Consider the following 6000-nt stretch of genomic DNA (forward strand, 5'->3'; position numbering starts at 1 on the left):
TCTCGTTCTTGCTCAGGCTGGTCTCGAACTCCTGACCTCGAGCGATCCTCCCGCCTCGGCCTCCCTGAGTGCTGGGATGACAGGCGTGAGCCACCACGCCGGGCCTTGTGTTTGTCTTTTGATGGGTATCTACAGGGTTGCTTCTTTAATATATATTAAGAAGAGGAATTGCCTAGAATATTCAACCCTAAAAAATAATGCCAATTGTCTCCCAAGTGTTTCTACCAATCTGTATTCCCACCACGCACGCACAGTCTCTCCAACTTGGTATAATTAAACTTTTTGCCAATCTAGTGGATTCAAATGGTATCTCCTTGGGGTTTAAGTTGCCTTTCCAGAAGCTGAAAACTTCTTATCTGTTTAGTGGGCAATCATGATACACCTCTGAAACCGATCGCCTGAAGCCCCACCCACATCAGGAAGGGCCCAATCTGCTCTCCTCACTCCACTGATTTAAATGTTAATCTCTCCAAAAGCTCTCACACAAACACCCAGAGTAACGGTTGACCAAATATCTGGGCAGCTGAGGTCTAGCTGAGTTGACGCACAAAACTAACCATCACACTCGTTTTTCTGTCATCTCCTCTTTGCCCCTCTTAGCATGTAAGTTTCTCGTCTGCGATATCCTCTGTACCTGGCGTATAGTAGGTGCTCAGTAAACCAGTTGAAGGAACCAATGACAGAACCCAAATTCTAGCCCTGGTCCGAGCAACTCTAGCTTTATTCTTTTTCTACCTAAGAAATTGTTTCAGGCCGGGCGCGGTGGCTCACGCCTGTCATTCCAACACTCTGGGAGGCCGAGGCGGGAGGATCGCTCGAGGTCAGGAGTTCGAGACCAGCCTGAGCAAGAGTGAGACCCCTGTCTCTACTAAAAATAGAAAGAAATTAGCTGGACAGCTAAAAATACATATAGGAAAAAATGAGCCGGGCGTGGTGGCGCATGCCTGTAGTCCCAGCTACTCAGGAGGCTGAAGCAGGAGGATGGCTTGAGACCTGGAGTTGGAGGCCAGCCTGGACAACATAGCAAGACCCCAGCTCTACAAAAAAGAAAAATGAGCCGGGCGTGGTGGCGCATACCTGTGGTCCCAGCTACTCGGGAGGCCGAGGCAGGAGGATCGCTTGAGCCCAGGAGTCTGAGGTTGCTGTGAGCGAGGCCGACGCCTTTTCATGTGATAAAGTTGAAAAGGCCCCGGACTGGGAGTCTGACGGCTTCTTGTAGGCCCTCAGTTCTGAAGTAACGAAATGAGCATCATTCTGATTTTCTGAGTGTGTTACTGTCACACAGAGAACTTCAAGGTTACCAAGAGCCAGCTTCCTGCCACTGCTGAGCAGGAGGAGAAGCGCCCATCTACAGACTCTGCCCGCCCTCCAGGAGCGGTGGTGTGGCGGAAGAGCTATTAGTGACTCACCCAGAGCTGGTGACAATGGATAGGAAGGGCTCAGGGCATCTCCACCCAGTCCAATGAAAGTCCAATAAACCAAAATGGAGTATCTGGGATGCCACCGCAGTAGGGCTTCCTTGCATAGAAATCATCACATTCAGGCACAGTAAACATTCGGCTGTGCCCAGGTTGATGGATTTTTTTTTTTTTTTTTTTAGACAGAGTCTGGCTCTGTCACCCGGGCTAGAGTGCCGTGGCGTCAGCCTCGCTCACAGCAGCCTCAGACTCCTGGGCTCAAGCCATCCTCCTGCCTCAGCCTTCCGAGTAGCTGGGACTACAGGCATGCGCCACCACGCCCGGCTCATTTTTCTTTTTTTCTTTTTTGTAGAGATGGGGTCTTGCTATGTTGTCCAGGCTGGCCTCAAACTCCAGGTCTCAAGCCATCCTCCCGCCTCAGCCTCCCAAGTAGCTGGGACGACAGGCATGCGCCACCACGCCCGGCTAATTTTTTCTATATATTTTTAGGTGTCCAGATAATTTCTTTCTATTTTTAGTAGAGACGGGGGGGGGGGGGGTCTCGCTCTTGCTCAGGCTGGTCTCGAACTCCTGACCTCGAGCGATCCTCCCACCTCGGCCTCCCTGAGTGCTGGGATGACAGGCGTGAGCCACCGCGCCCGGCCAGAATTTTTAAACCTTCCTTGATATTTCTTCACATTCCATAAACCGAATTAGAAGAAGCCCAAGTCTCATAACCCCTCTCCCCACCCAAGAGGCGTTGGTGTAGCTGATGTGAACCCTATCAAGTCTGGGATTGACTTTGCTTTTTAAAATCGCAGGGAGTTGATCAGCTTGGATCACATTCCATTTGCAATCCGTGTTTAGCCATGGCAGAAACCACTCGAGGGCGGATACTCTGCCCCTGGCTTGGCAGCGCTTGGCGAGGAAGTCCTGGGGCTGCCTTCCCAGGTCCCAGCCCGCTGCGATCCTCCTCCCTGTCCCCAGAACACAGTAGCTGTCAGCATGTCCCAATGACCCTGCCGGCCCTGGGCTGGGGCTAGAGGCTGTGTCCTAAATAACTCTCGCAGCGCCCGATGACAATTCTTTCTCAATATAGCCTGTGATTTGCTTTCCAAAGGTCAGTAGCTCGAGTTAATGTGTTTCAGGGACAAACAGATCCGTTTGTATTTCACAGAGGGGATTTTCACCATTGGAAAAAGAAGACACAGCTTCCAGGAACTGGGAAAACACCAATGAAAAGTTCTTTCCCCACGTTCTTTTTTCTTTTTTTAATATTTTTTCTTTTTTTTTTTAGTTTTTTTTTCTTTTTTTTTTAATTTTTTTTCTTTTTTTAAATTTTTTTCTTTTTTTTTTTAAATTTTTTTTCTTTCTTTTTTTTTTTTTTTGAGACGGTGGTCTCGCTCTTGCTCAGGCTGGTCTTGAACTCCTGAGCTGAAATGATCCTCCTGCCTCAGCCTCCCGAGTAGCTGGGACTACAGGCATGCGCCACCACGCCCGGCTCATTTTTTTAATATATATTTTTAGCTGTCCATATACTTTCTTTCTATTTTTTCAGTACAGACGGGGGTCTCGCTCTTGCTCAGGCTGGTCTCGAACTCCTGACCTCGAGCGATCCTCCCGCCTTGGCCTCCCAAAGTGCTAAAATGACAGGCGTGAGCCGCCGTGCCCGGCCCTCTCCCGCCTTGGCCTCCCAAAGTGCTAAAATGACAGGCGTGAGCCGCCGTGCCCGGCCCTCCCCACGTTCTTGAGTTGCAATACAACAATAAAGGAAATAAAAATTAGAAAGCCCTCAATCATCTTAGCATCCTTTCCCCCTTGTTTGAGTCCTTCTCTATATAGGGGTATATTTGGACAAAGCTATAATTGTAGCACGATACAAATTTCGGTTCTGTCTTTTCTCCCTAATGTCATAAATTCCAAAAAAAGGAAACCTAGCTTTTTATGTGGTTAGGAGTTACTTTTTATTCTAAAGCCAGTGTAGTGTTACATAAAGTTTGATGAAATTGGGAGAAATTTATTCATAAGCCTGGTCAGCCTTATAAAACAACTTTTAAGTTTTGCATTTTCTATCTAGACTTTGTGCACTGCGTCCAGTTCTTGCAAATTTTACATAGTAGAACTATTAGCTATTGCCCACAAAGGTTCACAAGTATCTATCTAAAAAAGACTACAGGCCGGGCGCGGTGGCTCCCGCCTGTCACCCCAGCACTCTGGGAGGCCGAGGCGGGAGGATCGCTCGAGGTCAGGAGTTCGAGACCAGCCTGAGCAAAAGCGAGACCCCGTCTCTACTAAAAAAATAGAAAGAAATTATATGGACAGCTAAAAATATATAGAAAAAAATGAGCCGGGCCTGGTGGCGCATGCCTGTAGTCACAGCTACTCGGGAGGCTGAGGCAGGAGGATGGCTTGAGCCCCGGAGTTTGAGGCTAGCCTGGACAACATAGCAAGACCCCATCTCTACAAAAAAGAAAAATGAGCCGGGCGTGGTGGCGCATGCCTGTAGTCCCAGCTACTCGGGAGGCTGAGGCAGGAGGATCGCTTCAGCCCAGGAGTCTGAGGTTTCTGTGAAGCGAGGCTGACGCCATGGCTCAAAAAAAAAAAAAACAAAACAAAACATAACTTTGGTGGGTTAAAGATTTTTTTCCATGTTTCTCTCTAGCAACCTTTCAAGATGGCGCCAGGTACCGCAGTGAGAGTAAAATCATCCATTGCACATTCTGGGAAGACTTTCTGCTTCGAAGAAGGTGACGTCTACCTTGCTGTCGTCAGCTACCCAACGTGAGTCACAAAATCTCGGAATGGAAAACACCCTTGGAGATCCCAGGGCGACCTGTCATTTTACAGAAGAGAAAGCAGGTCCACGGTTGGGGGGGGAGGCAACGGCCCGTCCTGGCCACCCTGGGAGCTGGTGGCAGAGCCACCAAACCCAGTGGCCTTCTCTGTTCACTCAAGGTTCTCCCAAAGCCTGGCGGTTGGCCGGCCCTGGCTGTCTTCCTCTTTCTCGGTCTGTATGATCAGTGAGCACAAAGTCCCCAGGCCAGCCCGGATGACTCAGAGCCCAGGCCTGGGAGGGGCAGGGTGGGGTGGTGGGTGGTGCTCGAGTGCTGGGTTACTCACAGGACAGAGACAGACGCTGAGACAGGGAACCAGGGAACCAGAGAAGGCTTCGTGGAGCCGGGCCAGTGCAGGTGACAAGCGGGAAGTCGCTCCGGGGGAGGGGAACAGAGCCAGCTCCAGGGAGGGGGAGGGGACCTGCCTGCCAGCCACGGAGCCCCGTGGAGTTTTACTTCTGCAAAAAAACAGAACCACTATAAGGGCTGGTTTGTCTTGTTTTTTTTTTTTTCTTTTTAGTTCGGGTGGCCAAATGCATACACCAGAAAATTTGCCATCGTCACCATTTTTGCAGGTTGCCACGCAGTGGTGTTCATTACACCATGGTGCAACCGTCACCAAGATCTATTTCCAAAACTTTGCCACCACCGCCCCGACCAGAAAGCCTGTGCCCATTAAGCAATGACTCCGCGTTCTCCTGCCTCAGCGCCTGGCGATCTCTGATCTGTCTCTACGACTTTGCCTATTGTAGGGTTTTAATATAAACGGAATCCTACAACATTCGTCCTCTTGTGTCTAGCAGATGTCACTTACAAATCTGTTTTTTTTTTTTTTTTTTGAGACAGAGTCTCGCTCTGTTGCCCAGGCTAGAGTGAGTGCCGTGGCGTCAGCCTAGCTCACAGCAACCTCAAACTCCTGGGCTCAAGCCATCCTCCTGCCTCGGCCTCCCGAGTAGCTGGGACGACAGGCATGCGCCACCACGCCCGGCTAATTTTTTGTATATATATATTTTGTCCATATAATTTCTTTCTATTTTTAGTAGAGCCGGGGTCTCACTCTTGCTCAGGCTGGTCTCGAACTCCTGACCTCGAGCGATCCTCCCGCCTCGGCCTCCCAGAGTGCTGGGATTACAGGCGTGAGCCACCGCGCCCGGCCCAAATCTGTTTTTTTTATTTCAGCTTATTATGGGGGACAGAAAAGTTCCGGTTACATACGTTGCCCATGTACCGCCTGTCCCCTCAAGTCAGAGCTCCAGGTGTGTCCATTACAAATGTTTTTAAGATTCATTCATGCTGAATCATGTATCAGAAATTCATTCATTTTTTGTTTTTTTTTTATGTGCCAAATATATTATATTTGTGTTTGTTTTTATTGGGGTAAAATGTCAATAACCTAGAATTGATCATTTTAACCATTTAAAAATGTATTCCAGTTACCATAAGTACATTCGCATTATTTTTTGTTGTTGTTGTTTTTTGTTTTTGTTTTTTTTTTTTGAGACAGAGTCTCACTCTGTGGCCAGGGTTAGAGTGAGTGCCGTGGCGTCACCCTTGCTCACAGCAACCTCAGACTCCTGGGCTCAAGCGATCCTCCTGCCTCGGCCTCCTGAGTTGCTGGGATTACAGGCATGCGCCACCACGCCCGGCTCATTTTCTTTTTTGGTTTTTTGTAGAGATGGGGTCTTGCTATGTTGTCCAGGCTGGCCTCAAACTCCAGGGCTCAAGGCATCCTCCTGCCTCAGCCTCCCGAGTCGCTGGGATTACAGGCA

The sequence above is a fragment of the Eulemur rufifrons genome, chromosome 22 (genome assembly GCF_041146395.1).
Source record: "Eulemur rufifrons isolate Redbay chromosome 22, OSU_ERuf_1, whole genome shotgun sequence".
Classification (NCBI taxonomy): domain Eukaryota; kingdom Metazoa; phylum Chordata; class Mammalia; order Primates; family Lemuridae; genus Eulemur; species Eulemur rufifrons.